The following is a 240-nucleotide window of genomic DNA, read 5'->3' as shown; positions in this document are numbered from 1 at the left end:
AAGACAGACATTTCTGAAAGGACGGTTGTACTTGTAAGTCTACTTACAGAGCATTTTAAGTAAGCTACTTGTATTTGAAGACTATTTATACAGCATCTTAAGTAAGGTGCTTGTACTTGTAAGAATATATATTTATTTAAGATGCTATTTACAGAGCATCTTAAGTACTGGATTATAAGTTGATTGCGATTTGTAGGGAGCCCGGGTTAGACGAAACACAGGAACAGAAATTATAAATAA

This window comes from Penaeus monodon, chromosome 29, assembly GCF_015228065.2.
Source record: "Penaeus monodon isolate SGIC_2016 chromosome 29, NSTDA_Pmon_1, whole genome shotgun sequence".
In the NCBI taxonomy this organism is placed as follows: Eukaryota; Metazoa; Arthropoda; class Malacostraca; order Decapoda; family Penaeidae; genus Penaeus; species Penaeus monodon.
This window is presented reverse-complemented; position numbering follows the sequence as displayed.